This window comes from Spermophilus citellus, assembly GCF_964194105.1.
Source record: "Spermophilus citellus genome assembly, chromosome: 5".
NCBI lineage: Eukaryota > Metazoa > Chordata > Mammalia > Rodentia > Sciuridae > Spermophilus > Spermophilus citellus.
The window spans coordinates 22,838,877-22,861,221 of NC_138186.1; the positions used below are offsets into that span (position 1 = coordinate 22,838,877).

The following is a 22,345-nucleotide window of genomic DNA, read 5'->3' on the forward strand; positions in this document are numbered from 1 at the left end:
TTTGTCTATCATTGCCATTCACCATTCACCATTCACCATATATGTTCTTCATTGCAATAGATACTAGGAACACAAGGAGTTAGAGGCATGGTCCTTTGACACATGCTCTTTAATGTGTGTTCCCAATTTATACAGTGTTTATGACAACCAGATTTGACAGGTGAATATCTTTGAACTACCATGTAGCCCCCTTGCAGCTAGGATACCTTGCCTGGTGGTATTGCATTTCTCTACCTCCAACCCAAACAGTTAAATGCCATTAGCCCTTAAAGTTCTGTTCAAATGTCATCTTCTTCAAGACATTTTCCCATTTTTCATAACCAGATGTAAATCTTTGAACTTTCTCAATAACTGCCAATAATACTTGCATTGTTTATTTATTAATCATTTTTATTATTAGTCTTTTGACTAGGCCTTAAAGTTTTTAAGATTTGTGATTATATTCTACATGCTATAGTGCAGTAATTAATAATTTGATCATATGTAGTATGGATGCAACTAAATACAGAATAGTAACTTTGCCCATTGCTAATAAAACAAAGAGACTGCATATAAGCAGAAACAAGTCAGTCATTAGCTTTACAATTTTCCTAGAAATGATCTATAAATGCATTTTCCACTGGCTACTTATCATAAAATGTAAAGAGGAAGTTAAAGAAAAATTTCTTTGTTGGTTCCTATCATATGAAAGATGTTCTATTCTATTTTAGCAGGGCCAGTATATGTAAATATGGAAATTAAATGTTATCACAAAAATGAAGGAGTTATGAAATTCTGGTTAAAGAGGGTAATAAATGAGAATAACATATATGTAAAGAATTCAAAACAAAAAAAAGTTGTTTTTAAAGCACTCTAGGTGCATTGTAAGTATATAGGGTTTTATTCCTATGTATATTTTTAAACAATGGAAGTGTTAAAAATTAAGGTCAAGTGTGTTAGATTAATTACATTATTGTATAGGCTGCATGGAATAGAAGTGTATTATATTTATCATAGAGAAGCATAGTTTGCATCATATTATGGCAGGTTATACTCAATGAAAACCTTTCAGAGTCCCTTTATTTTTGAATATCCTGTAAACAACTAGACCACTAGAGCATGATTGTACAACAGTAAATGTTCCCTTGAATAAAACTGAAGAGGCATTTTGGAAAATAATTTTTAAAAGGAAAAGAAAATGTAGAAAGGTACTTAGAGTTCTTACTTTCCAAGTACAGAATCTCCTACCCAAATCAAGGCATCTTAAACTTCATCAAGAAAATAAGTTTTGTAGTGCTGTTAAATCTATCATTATGAATAAAACTGATGCAAATTGGTCAAATGGAGTCAACAGACACATGAGCATTTGGGGAACATTCCATATCCAAATGACAACAGTCATATGAACAGATGACCCTGGCTTGATTCACTTTCTCATGAATGTAATTTTTCTCAATTATCATTTTATAAGTCAATAAGTATATATTACCATATTATTCTCTCATAAGTAGAATTTATTATAAGTAGACATCTCATAAATGTCTAATTTAAATTTGTTGGTATGATAAAATTCAGAATGTGCAAAATTAGCCAGGAGCACTAGCTCACACCTATAATCCCAGTAGCTCCAGAAAATGAGGCAGGAGGTTTTGAGTTCAAAGTCAGGCATAGCAAAAGGAAGACACTAAGCAACTCAGTGAGATCCTGTCTCAAATAAAACAGTAGGGCTAGGTATGTGGCTCAGCGGCCAAGTGCCATTGAGTTCACTCCCTGGTATCACCCCTCCAAATAAATAAATAAGTTAATAAAATGTCTAAAATTATTAATATTTTTCCCAGATTGCTGGCCATTTAGTATTATATTTATCTCTGTTAGGTGTTTAAGATGTAATGTCCATTGCTTTCTGTTTTAAAATACTGAAAAAATGAACAAGGCTCGTCATCAGAGAAAATGCCCATTTATTGAGGAACAGCTCTGTATATTTAGAGAGCCAGGGGTTGATTGACAGTTTTGACAGTTTAATGGTTGAATGGTTTGTCAGTTGGCATGGGGTGCTTTCTGATTGGTGGGTAAGGATCATGTAAGCCAGTGGGCTGGTTTGATTGGTGGGTTAGGATCATGTGAGCCAGCAGGGTTAGTCTGATTGGTGGGTTAGGATCATGTGAGCCAGCAGGGCTAGTCTGATTGGTGTGTAAAGCTCTATAGTGTGGCTGATCGAGCCACTTGATCAGCCTTGGAATTCCCCATATTAGTAAGGGAGGAGTCAGTTTGATGGATCTTGCAATGGATTATTCCCAGTTGTGAAGGCAGCCTGGAGGCTTGTAGTAGGCCAGAAATAAGTGTGGAATTAATGACTGCCATCCCTCTGGTGGTCAATAGCCCCCTTTCTTTCCAAGTGCTTGTGTGGGAGATCAGGATATGAAAGACGTATTTGGAATCTGTATATAGGGAGAGGGTTTTTCCCTCCACTAGCTCTAATGCCCTTGGCAGCTATGAGTTCAGCTTGTTGGTGGTATTGGGTGGGAGAGGTTTTGCCTCTATGATGGATGAGAGGGAAAAGACAGCATACCCCAACACTTTAACCCCTTTGTATATAAAGGAGCTACCATCTAAGGACCAGACGAGGTCCAAAGAGGGCAGGGGTCCCTCAGAAATGGTGGTAGGGCAGGGTAAAATCATTTCTAATATTTCCAGGCATTTGTGGAAGGGATCTTGTGAGGGAGAAGATGGGAGGAGGGAGGTTTAATGGAGAGCAGGACTTAAAAGAGATGGAGGGATTTTCAAGGAATGAGACAAGGAGGGGTAGAACCCTGGAAGGAGGAAGTGACTGTAGCCCCTTGTAAGTGAGGAAATCCTTTAGATGGTGAGGAGATGAGATGGTTAGTGGAGAGCCAAAGGTAAGCTTGTGTGGGAAGTTGTCTATGGAACAGAGTAATAGGGGAGTCTTTTTTGGATAGATGGTCTTTCCTCCTACCCCAACAATAGGAGAGGTGGACAGCACTGTTTGCCCCCAGAATTCTGTCAGGACTGAAAAGGTAGCCCCAGTATCAAGGAGAAAGTTAACCTTGCGCCTACCCACCTGAATCCACATCACCCTGTGTTCCTGTCTATTGATCGTTACAGGCAGGGACAAGGACCCAAGGCTCTGTCCATCAATTGATTGCCATGCCTAGAGGTCGGAGTTGTGTGATGTCATTCATAGAGAATGGGACATGTACCCAGATAATGCCCCCATGTCTAGCAACCTCTCTTAAGGGGGCCATGGTTTGTGGGACTAGGGAGCGGGACCTAGTTTGAGGGGATGAAAGGTGTAGGCCAAGTTAGGGGGAGCACCTAAGGGGCTGTACAGAGCTGACAGGGGAGGTCGGTAGGAAGGGGGTTAATCTGCCAGATAGGTCAGGGTGAGAATGAAGAAGAGAAAAAGGCTCAACATAGGGGATCTCCTTCCACTTTTTTGAGTACTCACAGAAGTTAAACAGATCTCTGAGAATTGCAGGTCTAGGGATCCTCCTAGGGGCCATTGACTTTGATTGTCTAATTGATAGTAAGGCCAATCTTGTGTGCAGAATTTAATAAGGGGCGGTCTGCAGGGAGGGAAGAAGAGGCTCCCATAGGTCAGGAGAGGGACAAGGGTAGTTGAGAGAGAGAGAGAGAGAGACAGAGACAGAGACAGAGACAGAGACAGAGTGCCTGTTCTTCCACCCCTCAGTACTTCCTGCTCATGAACCAGGCTCCAGAGAGTCCACCATGACCTTCATGCATTCTCTCCTCCAGATTGGGCATCAAAGGTTTGCTGGCGATCACAGTCAAAGCCCCTGCATAGCCCGACTGAAGTTGGATATCCGAAAGGGGAACTCACCTATTGAAGAGCCAGTGTTATGTGAGTAGTAGCAGCACTCGAAAAAGTGGAGGAGGATGGCAAGCCTTGAGGGAGGGGGCCCTTGAGCAGTGAGGAATTCCCCCTCCCGGGTTTCGGCACCAATGAAAGAACGAACAAGGCTTGTCATCAGAGAAAATGCCCGTTTATTGACGAACAGCTCTGCATATTTATAGAGCCAGAAATGGTTTGACAGTTATGACAGTTTAATGGTTGAAAGGTTTGTCAGTTGGCATGGCGTGCTTTCTGACTGGTGGGTAAGGATCATGTGAGCCAGCAGGGTTAGTCTGATTGGTGGGTAAGGATTCATGGACAGGAGCATGTTTGGGGCAGAAGCAGTGCAGGCAAATCCCTGCACCCCAAGGCAGGAGGAAGGGGGAAATGCTAAGCTAGACAAAGAGAGGCCATGACCACTGGAATGCACCAGTCTTTTCTCAAAAACTATTAAAATATATAACATCATTTTAAGAAATAATCCAGGCATCAGAGGCCAGCACCATTTGCCCATTTGCTCAGCTATCTTAATGATGTGGTTTGTCCTATAGGGTCTGAGATGCATGCCAGGGTCACCTGATAGCAAAATGGTGATTATAACCAAGGTGAATATAGTCAAGTGAAGCTAGATCCTTATAACACACACACACACACACACACACACACACACACACACATACACACACACACACACACACACACTCACACATAAATTGCAAAACTGTATAGCAGAGGTGAGTTACAGTGAGGGGGCCTCAACCTAGGTGGTGTCAATGGAATGGCAAAGAAGGAGTGAGCCAGAGGGATTTTAAGAGCAGCTTTGTTGAATGCATTAGCATATAAGATATTAAACATATTTAATGTATAAAATTGGCTGACTTTTGATACATTTTTACATCCAAGAAATCAATGTTACTGTTAAGATAGTGAATGGATCCACAAGTCCCCCAAATTTCTTTATTTCCCTTTATAATCCCTCCATCCTTCTCTGGAGCCCAATCCTCAAGCAGTCATTGATCTTTCTGTCACTGCAGATTGGTTTGAAATTATTGGAATTTTATATAATTAAATCATACAATGTTATTCTTTTTTTGCAGGGGGGCTGGCTTCTTTATCTCAGCCATATGCTATCATTTGAATGTCTCTTCCTACATTCATATTAATTTATTTTGTTTGGGGGGTATTGGGGTTGAACCCAGGGGTACTTTATCACTGAGCCATATCTCAGCCCTTTTAGTTTTTATTTTGAAACAGGATCACACTAAGTTGCTTAGAGCCTCATTAAGTTGCTTAAGCCCTTGCTAAATTGGTGAAACTGTCTTGAATTTGGGATCCACTTGCCTCACCTTTGGAGCTACTGGGATTACAAATCTGTGGCAACAACCAAGTTGTCATATTGAAATTGAACTACATTTGTAACAGTGTTAAGAGGGAGGGACTTTAAGAGGCCATGGCTATGCTCTCATGAAGGGATAAATGCTATCAGTGTGGGAGCAGACTCCTGATAAAAGGGTAAATTCAGGATCCTTCCTGTCCTTGTGCTCACTTACCTTTAGTCATATTATGATGTAGCACAAAGGCCCTCACCAGAAGCCAGCACCATGCTCTTGGACCTCCCACTCCCAGAACTGTGAGCCAAGTAGACTGGTATTGTTTAGCAATTACCCAATGTGTTTTGCCATGATATAGTGACAGGAAATGGACTAAGATGGTTTAGTTTGAGACTTATCCTTGTTATTGAGTGTATCAATAATCAACTATTTTTTTTTTTAGTATTATTGTGCCACATGGATATATCAATTTGTTTATTCCTTTGTCTGCTGATTGACATTCACTCACCAAGGCAGGAGGGAGACTTGATCAATTCTGTTCAATTTTTGCTATACGGGTAAAACTTAGGAACTATTCTCTACAAATCTTTGGGTAGGCATATGCTTTCCTTTCTAGTACATAGCTTAAAGTTAAATGGCTTGGTTTTATATCAGGTGTATTTTTTATCATTTTAGGAAACTGTTTTCCAAAGCAGTTAGTGTGCTAGTTCACATTTCCACCAGCTGTATGGACAATCTTTTTCATTTTAATCATTGGTTTCAATGACTAATGACGTTGGACATTTTTTTAGTGTGTTCCTTGTTGTAGGGACTGTTCACATCTTTCTGCCCACTTCACAAATTTGGGGTGTTTTTTTCTTACTATGTAATATGTTTTATACACTAGAAAAAAATAGTCTTTTTCAAATATATATCTTACAAGTATTTTGCCCTGGCCTATGGCTTGCTTTTGAAAAGCAAAGAGTGTTTGTTTTGTTTTGATTTGTTTCAATAAAATCCAATATATTGTGCTTTTATTTTATAATTTGATCCTTTAATTGTAATACCATGTTTAAAATCTCTTTCACAAATTCAATGTTACTCAAATTTTTTTCTTATATTTTATTTTGAAAACGATGCATTTTTTTTTTAGCTGCTTCTTTCTTTCCTTTCTTTTTGGTGCTGGGATTGAAAAAAGGGCCTTTTTCATGGAGGTGAGCACTCTACCAACTGAACAAGATTCGCAGCCCCCTGGACCTCTGCTTTCTTTTGTAGTAAATTTTTTATATTAAAATTACATAAAGGGAATAAACATTGAGATACACATTTTTGCATATTTGTGTCCAATTATCCCATGGCTACCTATTGAAGAGATTATAGATTGTACTTTCCCCATAGATTTATCTTAGCACATTTATTTTCAATTCATTGTACATGTGTGGGTCTATATCTGGGCTCTCTATTCTCTTCCACATGTATATAAGATATAGACATATTTGTAGATATCTATATATCTCCTTAATTTTAGTACCACGTTCTTGATTACTGAAGCATTTTTATGACTTAAAATCAGATAGTTTAAAGCTTTCAACTTTTTACTTATTTTCTAAGTTGCTCAAATAGAATAATCCTAGGTCCTTTGCATTTCCATGTAAATTTTAGAATGAGTTTCTACATTTCTATAAAAAGGCTGCTGAGATTTTGATTGGAATTACATTCATGAACAGATTAATTTAGGGAGAATTGATATGTTAACAATATTGAATCTTGCAATCAATGAGTACATCCTCCTGTTTTTAAAATCCTTTCTCTGAACGCTGATTGTAGTTTTCAGTGTACAGGTTTTACATATGTTTCAACAAATTTATTTCTAAGTATTTCACACTAATTCTAGAGAAAGTTATTTTTAAAAAATATTTTCAGTTTCTGATTATTCATTGTGTATACATAGATATATAATTGATTTTTATGCAGACTATTGCCTTTAATGAAATTTTGTTAAATAGTAGTTTCAGTAGCTTCTTGAATATTTATTAGAATTTTCTACATGTTTGGTCATGTTGTGCATGAAAAAAGTCAATTTTAGTTTTTGCTGCACAATTGGATGCCTTTCTTTTTCTTGCTTCATTGAATTGGTTAAATCTTACACTACAATACAAGGAATTATGAGAACAGAAATCTTTCCTTTGGTCTTGTTCATAGAGTGAAATTATTCAGCCTTTCACCACTAAATATGTTAGCTGTAGTATTTTCGTTGTCTTTTGCTTTTTTTTTTTTTTTGTAGATTTCCTTTATTAGGGTGAGAAAGTAATCATCTTTTTCTAGTTTGCTAAGGGTTTTGCATTATTAAAAAAAAATCAATGTCCGATTTTTTTAATGTTTTTCTGTATCTATTGAGATCATCATATTGAAATGACCATGAACATAGTATTTTCATGTTAGAATTAAATTGATTGTTTTTAAAATTGTACTTAGCATGATGACACATGCCTATGAGCCCAGCTCCCCAGAAGACTAAGGCAGGAGGATCACAAGTTGGAGGCCAGCCTGGGCAACTTAGCAAGAACTTATCTAAATATAAAATAAAAACTGCTCAGTGGTAAATACTTTTCTAATATTCATAAGGCCCTAGGTTTAATTCATAATATCACAGCACATAAGGAGAACAAACACATTCCATCTCACTGAATCCCTCCTTTGTGTGAGGCAGGGACTCAGAATACAGACTTATAAGACTTTCCTCCCCTAAAATCCTAGCCTGTCATTCTGCCTTTACTTTCTAAAAGTAGGAAAGCCCAGCGTTCTAACTTCTATGCCCTGCCCCAGCCCACATTGTGTTTTCCCAGCCAATGCCCCAAGGGACCTTGCCATCTGCCTTTGGTTGTCAGTTTCAGAGCTCTTTTCAGTTTCCAAATCTTTATACACAGCATGTGGTGCCCAACAAGAGTGGCCAACCCTGAATCTGGCGTAGTGTTCTAGTGTATACTGCTCATTGGAAGAGGTGAAAAAGTGGAGTGAGCAGATGACAGTGACCCATCCCTGGGTAGAGAGGAGACCCTTTCCTGACCTTGACCCAAGTCACACTGAATGTCCTCCCTGGGGCAGTGCCCTGCAGACTGGAAATCCCACAGCCAAACAGGGCTCATAAAAGGTCTCTGGGAGTGCAGAGACCCCAGAGTGGACCTGAAATTGGCACAGCTGCAAGTTCCTGTTCCTGTGATTCAGAGGTCAGAACCCAGGCTAACAGTAATGAGACCTGAGTTAGGGGCTGTGTGGAAGGTGGCAGGTGAGTGCTGCTATGACTCAGCCCAGGAGTGGCAGGGCACCAAGAGAGGCAAGTTTTGCAAATCCAAGGCTGCCACAGGAACCAGAAACTGAAAAGACAAAAAAAAGAGAACCACAGAAGGTGGTGTCACACTGTGTTTACAGAAATAGCTCCTTGGGCAATCACAGCTGTCAGTGGTCCAGCTGGACCTTGATAAGGGATGGTCTCTGAGAAGGGCAGCGTGATTCCAACAAGACAAAGACACTGCACAGACTCCTGGCTTCTCTGCTTGCCTCTTGCCTGCCCCTGCTGGCCCTGGCCTTCACCCTGGTGAGTGTTCATGCTCCAACACCACTCCCAACTATTGGCCCTATTTTCTCACCCCTCCTCTCTCCTCAGAGAGTCACAGCATGACTTCAGCCTTACCTCTTCTCTGTGCTTTTAAAATCTCAAGTATCTAGTTCAAAATCCCAGCACTCATTATTCATCTGAGGCTTTTCCCTAATGTGCCCTGAATTGATGGAGCTCTTGTTTTTCCTGAGCATGCTTCCAGTGCTTAGAATCAGGATGCCAGGCACCTCGCCTTCAGAGAACAGGCAGTCTTGTGGGTTCAACAAAGGATGAGAGGAGGAATTACAATAAGGAGTTATGAATCAGGGTTGGGGGAGGTGGGACTCCATAATAGGACATCAGAGGCCTCCTAGAGGAAAGCTTAGGAGGGAAGAGTGAGTGATTGGAGCCTAGTGACAGTGGGGAGTCTTTATAATTGGATAAGAGTGTTTGACAAGGCTCAGAGGTGACTGGGGCATCAGGGAGGATAAAGATGGAGGCTGTGAGAGCTGGGAGGCTGGAACAAAGAATGGGATCAGGCAGATGGGAAGCCATTTAGAAAAGGCTTTTTGGAGCTTATCCCCAGGGCTACTGGAGACTTAAGGGAGGGGTCATAGGATCAAAATAATACTTCCCTCTCATGATGCTACATGTCTGTCCATCTGGCGTCCTGATGGAGAAGACCATGAGGCTCCCCAGCCAACTTAATTTGCATCTTAGTGAGCAAGGGCTGATTGCAATGGAGAGCACAGCAGCAGGGAGGTCAGAGACTCTGCAGAAGAGCCAGGTGGTTTGGACTAGGCACAGGGTCACAGGACTGGGAGAAGTGGAGAGGGGTAGAAAAATTTGGGAGGGGTCTAAAGGCAGGTCTAGAAAATGTATTTGGGGGTACTTGAGAGAAATAAGAAGGAGTCAAGAAGATTTCCCAGGGTCCAAGATCAGCCACTGGTGAGAGACAGTCTCACTGCATTGAGCTGCCCACTGGTGTTTTCAGTCCACCTCCTCTGGCTTCACCTACCACCTCCATGCTGTATCTTTCACCTGTCACCTTCTATTCTTTCTGCATGCCTTTCTGCTCTTCCTTGCCTTGCCAGTGTGCTATTCTACAGGGACCGATCCCTTCCTCACATGCAGAATCTACTCCCATGGTTTTTGAAGGCACTAATATAGTTTCTCAGTTTGCAAGACAAATGAAAACACAACAGAGACACCACTAAGCCCCATTTCATTCTATTTCTCTTTCTTCTCTGCCCTCAGATGCTGCATCATGGATTCTGTTTCTGGCCAATGGCACCTTTGCCATCCAGGTTTTGAAGATGCTGTATCAAGACAAATCTTCACAAAACGTGTCATTCGTTTTTCTTTTTTTCCCTCCCCTGAGCATCTTCTCTGCCCTGGCCATGGTCCTCCTGGGGTTAAAGGTGAACACCAAGATGCAGATGGCTCAGGTAAGCTCACCTGTCACCCAGGAGGAGGGACTGGTCTGCAAGGCTTGACTTCTATCCCCTCCTTCATTGTTTCCACAACTGTTGAGGAAGGAGGGGTGAGCCTGGACCATTTCAGGGAGGGGGGGTTGCAGGAGTAAGGAAGGTGAGGGTTCTCCTCCAATGAGATTTGTGTGTGTGTGGGGGGGGTGTTGCTGGGTAATCTCTTTTTCTTTTATAACTTTCCTTCTGAGCACATTTAAATTTTTTTCTTACGATTTCTGATGTAGTCCATTTTGTATAGATGTGTGTGCTTTCTTTGAGTCAAATTCAAAGAAATCAAGAAGTTAAGTTCTTGGACTCATTGATCAAAAATGAACAAAACCCTATAGAAACTGAGAAACTTACAGTAAACTATTTTTTAATAAAGATCCCAATTCTATACTCATACCTTGTATTATTTCAAAATTGGCAATACCTAAAATGTCATTTGTTTTCTCTGGTTATTCAGGGCTCAGGACATCTCTTTACAAATGTAGATGATTCAACATCTAATAGATTAAAATTTGATCATGTTCTTAATTTTTAAAAAAAGCCTAAAGCTAGCACGCAGACTGTTTTGAAGCTCACTGGCAATTTCATTTAGCAACATGGCTTCACTGAACACTACTCTCTCCAAAGACATTTAAGGAGTCCTGTCTTCAGTGATATCATGCAGAACTGGAGCTTCTGTCCTTTGCCAAAGCTACAGAGAAGTCCAGGAAGCATAGAAACACATGGGTCTCAAAAGAGACAAAAGGTCAGAATTACGGGTCATTCCCTTCTCCTCCCACCACAGCTCTGTCCTCCCTTCTCTTATTTTCCCCCTCCTTGTCACTGCTAATGTCATTGGTGTTGCAGGAGGTCAGAAAAGGGTTGCCTGGCTGAGCATCATGGTGTGTGAACCTGAATGGGCTCACAGAAGGTCTGATCAATCCTTATGTTTTCACAACCAAAAGACTAATAGTATCTGTTCTCCTGGGAACAGAGTGGCTGATACAAATGTTAAAGAAACTCATAGGCCAGATTTCCTGGTTAATATTTTACACAAGAACAGAACATATTGTCACTTGTCTGTAATGTTTACATGGCAGGTGACTGGCACTTTGGGGAGAAGATCAATGGAAAGATATTCTCCAAGTCATGCCCTTGGCAAGGAGTTCCGTTTGTTCTTGGGGTCAGTTTGGACTGCATTCCTCCAACTTTTACATGTGAACCTGACTTCTACTGCTTCTTTCCTCTCACTTAAGCACCCTTCATTCAAACTTGAGGAGCCTAGACATGATTAATCAGCTACATAGCCTTTCTCAGGGCTGATCCATTCCACACACTGAAAATACCATCCATGTGGGGCTAAAATTTACCCACTGATCTTTCAGAGTGTGATAAGTTCTAACTTTGGTCCTCATAATCAATGATGGTTTGATGTTTAAACCATCCAGATACTTCTGCACCACTCAGAACATCCCTATTTCTGCTAATAAATGGGACCATAAAAAATAGAGGTAGTCCTTTCCACTGTTTCTTCTTGGAAATTTTATTCCTTGTTATCCTCTTGAGGCAGAAAATTTCTAGGGATGCTCTTTATTTATTTATTTTGGGGGGAATTTACCCCTCGTTATCCAGGTTAAAAGGGATGTAATTCACCTACCCAAATCATTATTTCTTCCAGGGATACCAGGTGCCAGGAGGATGCAATCATAATATCTCTTCTAGTACTTTCCAAAAACTCTTCCTATGCTCCTGATCTGGAGCTATTCAATATTATCTGCTGCTGAAATTTTGCTATGTGTACAATGTTAGAACTGGACCTGACCACAGGGCCTTAGACCTGACACTGCTCTTACCCACACCAGGTAATGTCAGCTCCTACCCAGCCCCTCTCTCATTTACAGCTTGTCTTCTACTCTATCCTGGTGTGAAGTTTCTGCTTTATGTCAACCTGCTTTCCTCCAGTGACTTAGAAGTCTTTCACCATCTTCAATTTGGTGTACCTTGCAGTGGTTGTTGTCATAAATACAAACCCATAAATGGAGTTTTAACTTTTGTACTTAACCATCCAAACTCAGCACATTTGAAACCAGAATGTTTGGATTTCCAAGACATCATGTCATGCTTTTTCACCACAGGTTCAGAAAAACAACTGATACAGTCTCTGCTTGTCTTTAAAGTTCAAATTCAAGAGTTGCTTCCAACTGTTTCAAATGAGCAGCAGGCCCAGCTGGTATTTGTCAATGCCAGCTACTTCAAAGGAACAGTTTGACAAAACATTCAGAAAAGAAATGTCTTTCAAAATAAACCAGGTAGGAGAAACTTTTTAAAAAATCATAATAGTCTAATGAAGAATTTGAATAGAAAAGGTTAACTTTGTAAAGGCTTAAATGGATAATAATAATTTCAAACTTATCATCTCTCTTAATGAATTTTAACCTCACTGTAAAAAATAAATGAATAAATAATACTTACTGTCTATTTGGTTTCAACCTATTAGCACTCTGTTTCTGATAAAGTCTCATACATGTATTGGCTAAAACTCACTCTGGACACAAAGATCTTCCTATAGACACAAGTAGCTTAGAGAGAAAGCAAAAAGAGGTGATATATGTATGTATATGTGTGTGTGTGTATATATATATATAAAACATGAGGCAGGGTTTACACAGGGAATGTGATAACACTCTTATTGAATCAAGGGTTTGGTTTGGTTTTTATGTTTTTGCGCAGTGGGGCATCAACTGTAGGAGTTGTGTATGTGAACTAAGCATTGTAACACTGAGCCACACTCCATATTTTCAATCAATTGTTTTTAAAATTAAAATAAGCTTTCATTTGAAGTGTTGTTAATAATAACTTATTATTGATTCAGCATCTGCAGCTTCCTACCATTAAACATGAGAGGCAAAGGCCTTAGTTGACTATGAGGTCTAATTTCAATTAAATCAGATTAATTAGAATAGTTTGTGAAACTCCCTAATCTCTGAAAATACAATTTAATGCAACAAAGAAGCTTCTATGTATTAAACTACTCCCCTCTCTTTTTAAGGCATGTTTTAGAAAACTATTCATTAATTTTAGCAGTAGAATTGAGAGTTTTCTTGCCCCTTTCATACTGTTTTAAATTTTGTGCTTGTGTGGTCCTTCTTCTCAGGAAGAAGAAAAACCAGTGCAGATGATACATTAGGAAGCTGATTTTAGCACTGCGTACATCAGTGAGGCCCAGATACAGGTGCTGGAGCTGCCCTATGCTGGCACCAAGTTGAGCATGATCATTCTGCTCCCAGAGGAGCACATGGACCTCAGTTCGGTGAGTCGGAGTGGGTTGCCCTCTTTTGCATGCAGAATTTCTGTGGGAAGAATTGGTTACAACCCAACCTGTGCCCAGTTTTCACCATATTTACAACCCAACAGCCAAAATCGCCCATCCTTGTCCCTCTTGCTTCCTTGCAATATGATCCCATAGTAAGAGAGTCAACCATCTTCTCAATGGTGGCAGTGAATTGTCATGATCTAAGGGGTCTCTGTGAGCAAAGAAGCTCCCATGGGCTCTCTCTTTGTATATCTCCCTAACTGTGATGAGGAGTTTCCACAAAGAGTGCCAAACCCCATGTGAGCAGGTGTACTATCCTGGAGTGGCTCACATTGAGAACCCTTCCTATTCCTGTAGAATTTTTTCTTTCCATCAGTGGTTCCTAGTCTTCAAAACTAAGCCTCATTCAAACCCAAAATACCACCAGAAAACCACCATCCACTGGGCATGGACACATCTCAGAAGGAAACATGATTCAATAGTGAATGGATAAGGAGGGGTAGACACAGTCTCCCTGCAGGGAAGTCACACATGGGATAGCACATGGGGTAGTGGATGAGTCAGAGCCCTCATAACTTTTCTGGCAGCTGAAGGAGCTTCCTATCCTGTGTGGACAGTCAACATAAAATGTTCACAGAAATGTCTTGTGTGTTTGTAGATACTCACTGACGTCTGAATGGAAACTGGTAATTCTTGTCTTTCAGGTTGAAAATAACCTTACTTTTGAGAAATTCATAGCCTGGACCAAGCCAGATTTTATGTACTATAGTGAAGATGAAGAGTTCCTTCCAAGATTTAAACTGCAGGGGGATTATTACATGGACACTGTGCTTCAGCATTTTAAAATGGTTGATGCCTTCCAACAGGGGAGGCAGACTTGTCTGCAATGTCAACTGACACAGATCTGTGTCAGTCCAAGTTTGTGCACAAGAGTGTCATGGAGGTGAATGAGGAAGGCACTGAGGCTGCAGCAACCACGGCCATAGTCATTGTGGAAGACTGCTTACCATGTATACCAATGTTCCGTGCTGACCACCCCTTCCTTTTCCTCATCAGGCAAAACCAAACCAACATCCTACTGTTCTGTGGCAGATTCTCATCTCCTTAAGAGTTGTACTTCCGCTGCATGGAGAGTTTTTCTTTCAGTGTTCCCAAAGTCCCTCTACAGTTTCATAAGGATAGGCCTTTAGGTGAACACCAGTAGGAAGAGGAGTGCAAGGTCCCAAGTCTTCTGAACAACTTGCCAGCATGTGACCTCATGAGGCACCATCCTTGTGTTAATCAACATAAAATAGTAAACCAAAAGGGCACCCTTTTGGTTCTCCCAAAATCTCATGGTTTAAGAGATTTCAGGCTTGGTTGACATTTTTTAATGCTTGAATGCCTATGGCAAGACAATTCATCATGGCCACAGTAAGGGATAGAGCAAAGATACTCACTCATTGTGGCATCAAAGCCAAATGAGGGAGTGGCTTATATCCTGAATTTCCTTTCAAAGACACCCCACCAATGGCTTAACTTCCTCCCACTAAAACCCACCTCCAAAGCTTCTACCACCTCCCATAATCACAGGCTCGTGATTATACCTTCAGCCCATGGGCCTGGGGGAACATCCCAAACCCAAACTACACACCACCTCTCTCTAGAAATCTTTTTCCTTCTACTCTTCCCCTTCCTCCAACATCCTGTACCCCTCCCTATCTCTGGCTAACCCACACTAATCCTTGCCAAGGTTAAAGAAATCCCAGCACCCATGTGATTGATTATTTTGCAGGAGTTGCATTTATTGGACTAGATTAAATTGAGCTGTACTCCATCTGCCTGCAGTAGTTGGGAAACTTCCTGAGGGGAAGGGTTTCCTAGGGTTGTTTGCCCTGCACCTAGTTCCAAGACTGGCTGTGCCATCTATGAGGCCCAGTGCAAAGTACAAATGAAAGGCCTCTTGTTTGCATTTCAGGATATGGACAGCAGAGTGTCAAATCAAGGGAACCACACAGCTTGCAGGCTCCTGAAACAGGAACCCCAGAGAAAATGCTAATCAGGGCGTCTCTGAGATTACCTCAGCTTCTGAGCAGGCCAATGCCCTGTTATAAAGTCTTAAGAACAAGTCCATATTAATTCTCAAGTGGTGCTTGTGATAGTTTCACATTTCCATTAAACGCATGCATTGAATTACTTGTTATCCAAACACAGCAGCTACTCCTTACCATTGATCATTAAGGATTCCAGCCATCATCTCTAACTTCTACTCTTTCTTGATGATACATGACAATTCCCTTGGGGGAATTTTCCTGACATATATTATTTTAGCAGACATTGATAAATTTGAAGTCCCCATCCCATGACTCCAAATGACACAAAAGAGAATGAAGTGAGGCACCCCTGACCTAGTGAGCCAAGTGAAGTAAACCTTTATCAAATCAAGAAAATCACCTCCAAATGATGTTAATCCCCTGAAAACAGGGAAAATCCAGCCACAACTTGGCATCTGCCTTCCAGGGCACCCTATTGGTTCTCCAAAAATCCTCAAGTAATTCTCAGATGAGTGTCATGAAAATGGGTCCCTTCCACCATAATACTGACTGAAATCATCATCCAGATTTTGCAATGGGAAGTGAACTCTTATTAAATGGACTATAAAATGACTTCCATCACCTCCTACATCACTGAAGCTTTCCTTGCCATACTTGCCATAGATGTCTTTTTTACCATCTGGGAAAATCCTCACATGGCTCACACACTTGTTTAAATTTTCTCTCTGCATTTTTTCATTCTCAGATTAGTAATCTGGATGTCACTTTACTATCAGTTCTCATATGCCATTTTGATACTCTTGGTTGAGGGACCAGGTGAGACATTTAATATGTTCATTAGGTTCCAACCCAATGAACAAAATCAAGATAATCCAAACCAATTTAAACCATTCAAACCAAGAAAATTCTGAGTTAATGGATTATCGTGAAAGTGGGTCTGATATAAAAGCTGGTTTGGCCATGTGTCTAGCACACTCCTTGTACAGCCACCCATGAAAAGTCATTAAATAATTTATTGTAAGAATTTTAAGAGAGATTTTGGAAGATTGTGGAATAGAGGAGTTGCTTCAACGAGAACCAAGATAAGTAGACAGGCAGTTTTTCAACAAGGTGGGTGAATGATCAAGAATTAGAGAGGAGCCAGGTGCTGTGTTGAATGCCTGTAAGCCCAGTGGCTGGGGAGGCTGAGACAAGAGGATCATAAGTTCAAAGCCAGCCTCAGCAATGGCCAGGTACTCAGTGAGACCCTGTCTCTAAATAAAATACAAAATAGGACCAGGGATGTGGCTTAGTTTTGAGTGCACCCAAGTTCCATCCTTGGTACCCCTCTACCCCACAATAAAGATGACTTTATTGGAATTTAATTTACTGAAGCATAATGGACACTCAAAACAGATCAGAGACTCAGGAGATCTTGTATAATTAAATTAAGGAGGAAAGATAACTACTCCAATAGCTGCAAACCAGAACATTCCCTATGTGAACATAGTAAAGCCATAAAGGAATTAAAGGAACCCTCACTCCTGGTAAGAATGAGGCATGTCAGGGTTCAGAGAGCTTAGAGATCAGAGACAGTGCTCGAAAAAAAAAACAGTAAGCCATACTGCACAGCATCCCTGTATGGGAGGGAAGCCATGGCAGTGTGTACAGAACACAGCAGAAAGAATCATTGTGTATCATGGCCCAGGGGCCAGTAGCTGGAGGAGCTGATTACTGGCAGAACTGAGTCTGGTCAAAAAGTGAGCTGGGCAAACCCACATTGTGTGACTGAGAGTAGGCCTAAGTGACCCAGAGAAAATCAAGTGTGGGAAGTGTAAGGGTAAAATTTCTAAGCTGATTCTAAACTGCAAAATTAACATGTAAAAGACCCGGGCATCAAAGTTCTTCTGCTACCTGAAATTCCTGAGATAGTTAAGACAACGCCCTACTGGCCATTTAGCTTAGGGCCCTGTGCAGTTTATCACAGGGCCCCAACCAATCAGTTTGAATGTGTATCCCGCTTAGGAGTGACCAATCACCCCCGCCCGCTCTGTTCCCGCCAATGAATGTGCTAATCACCTCTCAGAGTTGTTGTTCATGATGATTTGTTCTGATGTATGCAAAGCCCACCACCCTCTCCAAAAAGTGTACTTAAGCTCTGCTTGACCTCTGCTCTGGGCTCTGGGCTGCTCTCCCTTCTTGAGTGAGCACGGAGCCCCAGCGCGCTGGAACGGATCCCTAATAAATCCCCCTTGCCATTGCATGGAGCTAGTCTCGTGTGGTCTCTTTCTCCGACGCTTCGCCGGACCCTTACAGAAGAGGTTTACATAGGGGAATACTGGTCCTGGAAACCCACCTGGCTTTCCCACCACCATCCAGTCTGGCTGCTAGCAGGAATGGGTGGAAGAGAAGTGCTGCACCAGAATTTGAAATGGCAGAGTTGGTAGAGACAAAGTTAAGAGACTGAAGCAGAGAACAGGAATCATGGGGTGGAAACGCAAAGCAGTGGGCTGAGAAGAGGTTCCCACGCCCCAGCAGTGAAAGCTGAAGGAGATTTAAAGCTGCTGGGACTTGGAGGTGCTCTGACTTAAAATCTCCATACTAATAGGCACCAAATGGACCAAAGAATACTTAATTAAGCCTACATCCTGTCTCCATGAGTTCTTCCTCCGTGACTACCCTCTCACCCTAGCAATCCCCAACCATCCTGAGGGTGGAGCTTGAATCAAATTCCAGACAACACCATTTGACTGCTAAGAAAATTTTGAATTCCAACTGAAATAAATATATAATTTTTCAATGAGATCTTCTTTTTTCCTCTTTTCCCTCACATTTCTACCATTTGTAAAATCAAGTATTTTTCATGCACCAATTTTTTAAGACCCGGGATGTCTGAATATTATATTACAGTTGCATTGTGTATTCTTTTATTTTTAATTTGTTTCTGTTTATTTTTAGGTTATTAAAAAATTTACTTACGTATATTTTCCTCAAACTTTTCTGATTCTCTTTCTCTCTTTTCTCATGCTAACAGCCAACCTCTATTTATTCCTTCTTGACTCTTACTCTAATTTTTTTACTTCTATCTTCTCACCTCTTCATAACTGTCACAACCTGAATCACTACTGTTCTTTGTCTACCCTTTTAAGTCCTTTTGCCAACTTATTGTTTCTGTTGCATACAATAATTGATAAAAACATTTCTGTTTAATATGACAAAACTGTAGATGTCTTAGTAGGACCTATTTGGTTTAAAACTATGTATTCTTTGCATTGGGTACTGTTATTCTTTGCCTTCCCCTTAAAGATGAGGAATTAGAAACCTCAGGGACACTATAAGTTAACAAAATAGAAACTATACTGCCTCAGATCCACATTGTTGGATGGGCAGACTCACAAGCAACATGAAAAAACAACAACAAAACCAAGTGCCCCAAACAAAAAAAGATAATCCAATAATAGAACCTATGGACTTCACAGTAGAAGAAAAGTCAGAGGAGGAGTTCAGAATATACACAATTAAACTGATCTGCAATGTAAAGGATGATGTAAGTAGTGAAATCAGAGATAAATTACAGGAGGTCATTTCAATAAAGATAGAGATCCTGAAAAGAAATCAAGAAGAAACCTGCAAAATGAAGGAATCAATAAACAAAATTCAAATTCAATAGTAAGTACCACCCCAACAGACCAGACGACTTGGATGACAGAACTTCAGGCAATGAAGACAAAATATATAATCTTGAAAATAATATTGACCATGAATATATATGGGAAGAAACCATGAACCAAATTTCCAAGAATTATGAGATAACATGAAAAAATCAAATTTAAGATTTATCAGGATAGATGAAGAAGTGATGAAACCAAATAAATGCACAATCTTTTCAGTGGAAGAATATCAGAAAATTTCCCAAACTGGAGAACGAAATGGAGACAATCAAATGCAAAAGATTTATGGGACCCCAAATGTATAAAATTACAACATACCCACATCAAGGCACATTGCAACAAAAATGCCTAACATACAGAATAAATATAGAATTTTAAAGACTGAGAGAGAGAAATATCAGATTATGTGTAGTGGGAAAACAATTTGAATCAAATAATTTCACAATCCAGATCCTCAAAGCTAGGAGGTCCTGGGAAAATACATACAATTTCTAATAGAAAATGGATGCTAACAAAGAACTCTACATCCAGCAATATTAACCTTTAGATTTGAAGATGAAATAAAAACTTTCTATGAGAAAGAAAAGTTAAAAAGAATACACAACTAGAATGCCTGCACTATATGCTCTCAAAACACTCCAAGAAGATGAAATGGGAAGAAAAAAAACAGCAAAGGAAAGAGCTACACTAAAGGAGTAGTAAACCAAAGGAGAAAATATTTCAAATTAAAAAGTAGAAATAAACCAAAATGACAAGGAACAAAATCATATCTCAATAATAACTTTGAACATTAATGGCCTAAACTCATCAGTCAAAGGACATTGACTGGCAGATTGGATTAAAAAGAAAGATCCAACAATATGCTGTCTTTAACAGACTTACCTCCAAGGCAAAGATATCCACAAACTGGAGGTGAAAGAATGGAATAAACATATTATTCACATGGATGGAGTAAACAAGCAGGGGTTTCTATCCTCACATCAGATAATGTGAACTTCAAGACAAAATTTATATGAGGTAACAAAGAAGAACATTTGATCCTTCTTAAGGGAAGTATCAGCAAGACAAAATGATCATAAATATTTATGCCCCAAACAATGGAACATCTACATACATCAAAAACCCTTCTCAAATTCAAGAATTAAATAGACCACAACACAGTAATACTGGGTGACTTTAACACACCTCTTTCACTACTGGATAGATATTCCATATAAAACATAAACAAGGAAACTACAGAACTAAGTAATACAATCAATAATTTAGACTTAACAAACATATATAGAAAATTTCATCCATCAGTGAGTGAATACACTTTCTTCTCAACAGCACATGAATACTTTCTAAAAGCAACTTTTAATGAATAAAAACTAAATAGAGAGAGTACCATGCATTCTATCAGGTTATAATGGAGTGAAATTAGGAATCAATGCTAAGATTAAAAAAACTAGAAACTACTATAACATCATACTCTATTGAATGATGAATGGAAAGCAGAAGAAATCAGGGATGAAATGAAAAAATTCTAGGAAGTAAATGAGAATAGCAATATGACATGAAAATCTCTGGGAAACTATAATGAAATGTATTGAGATCATTAATTAAAAAATAGAAAGTTAATGAATAAATTCCTTACATTTCCTAACATTTTATATCAAATCCCCAGAAAAATAAAAAATCAACACAAAAAGCAGCAAAAGGCAAGAAATAATGAAAATCAGAGCTGAAATCAATAAAATTGAAACAAAAGAAACAAGTCAAAAAATTGAGAGGGTAGGCCTAGGTCCATCCTGCCACAAGCAGACACCACCAGAACTTAGGTTCCAGCACAGGACCACCTCCTCCAAATAGCAGACCCCTCCTAGAGCTCAGGCTGTAACTAGATCTGCCTCTGCCCACCTGCATGGGGCCCAGGCCCAGGATAAGTCTGGGTCCATCACCCTCACCAGCCCAAGCCTAACCCACTTCCATCTTGGGACACTGCATACATCGCCATAGTCTATCCCACACAGGGGCCTTTACCTTTAAACAAAAGACAGAGCCTAGAAGCAGCTGCATCTTGAAGAAGGTATCTTCAAACCACTGTACAGCCCACCATTTCAGCCCCAACTCTGAAAGACGTTGCATCCATCTTGGGGCACCTCCACTGCTACCTCAAGTTATCTCTGCTATTGCTGCCAACAACTTTAGATGCAGTAGCATACATTGAAGGATACCTGCAGGGTCTGGAAGTTCAGCATCAAGGTGAGGTACAGATAATATGCATGGATACTACAAGATTATAAGGTAGAAACTGTAATATCTCAGATCCACACTGCAAGAAAGAAAGATACATAGAAAACATGAAAAAAAAAGGGAGTAAAATGCCCCAAACAAACCAGGATACTACAATAACAAATCCCATACACAGTGAAACTGATAAAATATCAGAGAAAAAGTTAAGAATGTTCATAATTGAAATAATCTGTGAATTACAGAAGATCTAAATGAGCGAATACAGGCAAAAATTGATCACTCCAACAATGAGATAATACAGCAAATATAGGTAGCAAAAGATGGCTTCAAGAAAGAGATAGAGACTGTGGGGGAAAAAAGACAATCAGAAATCCTTGGAAATGAAGGAAACAATAATCCAAATAAAAAACTCAATAGAAAGCATCACCAACAGACTTGATCACCTGGAGGACAGAATATCAGATAATGAAGACAAAGTATAGAATCTGGAAAATAAAGTTTACCACACAGTGAAGATAGTAACAAACCATGAACAGAACACCCAAGAACTATGTGATAGCATCACAAGAGCAAATCAAAGAGTTCTTGGGTTAGAGGAAGGCATAGAGTTTCAAACTAAAGGAATACACAATCTTGTCAATGAGATAATATCAGAAAATTTCCCAAACATAAAGAATAAATTGAAAAATCACATGCCAGAGGCTTACAGGACACCAAACGTGCAAAATTACAACAGATCTACACCAAGGCACATTATAATGAAAAGGTATAGCACACAGAAGAAGGATAAAATCTTAAAAGCTGCAAGAGAGATAAATCAGATCACTTACTGGAGAGACCAATTTGTATCTCAGCAGATTTTTAAACCTAGACCCTAAAAGCCAAGAGATCAAGGAACAACA

The 22,345-nt window shown here is 39.9% G+C and overlaps 1 protein-coding gene across 1 annotated transcript in view; it reads left to right on the forward strand.

Annotated features, from left to right (window-relative positions):
* Positions 1 to 22,345, forward strand: part of LOC308649751 (serpin B9-like) — a 79,334-nt gene that overhangs the window by 10,249 nt on the left and 46,740 nt on the right. The window lies entirely within an intron of this gene.